Source organism: Bison bison, unplaced genomic scaffold (genome assembly GCF_000754665.1).
Source record: "Bison bison bison isolate TAMUID 2011002044 unplaced genomic scaffold, Bison_UMD1.0 scf7180017864110, whole genome shotgun sequence".
NCBI lineage: Eukaryota > Metazoa > Chordata > Mammalia > Artiodactyla > Bovidae > Bison > Bison bison.
The window spans coordinates 1-478 of NW_011494682.1; positions in this window are offsets into that span (position 1 = coordinate 1).

A 478-nucleotide genomic window follows, 5' to 3' on the forward strand; every position below is an offset into this window, starting at 1 on the left:
TGTTTTCCTCTATTTCTTTGCATTGATCGCTGAAGAAGGCTTTCTTATCTCTTCTTGCTATTCTTTGGAACTCTGCATTCAGATGTTTATATCTTTCCTTTTCTCCTTTGCTTTTTGCTTCTCTTCTTTTCACAGCTATTTGTAAGGCCTCCTCAGACAGCCATTTTTCTTTTTTGCATTTCTTTTCCATGGGGATGGTCTTGATCCCTGTCTCCTGTACAATGTCACGAACCTCAATCCTTAGTTCATCAGGCACTCTGTCTATCAGATCTAGGCCCTTAAATCTATTTCTCACTTCCACTGTATAATCATCAGGGATTTTATTTAGGTCATACCTGAATGGTCTAGTGGTTTTCCCTGCTTTCTTCAATTTCAGTCTGAATTTGGCAATAAGGAGTTCATGATCTGAGCCACAATCAGCTCCTGGTCTTTGTTTTTGTGACTGTATAGAGCTTCTCCATCTTTGGCTGCAAAGATA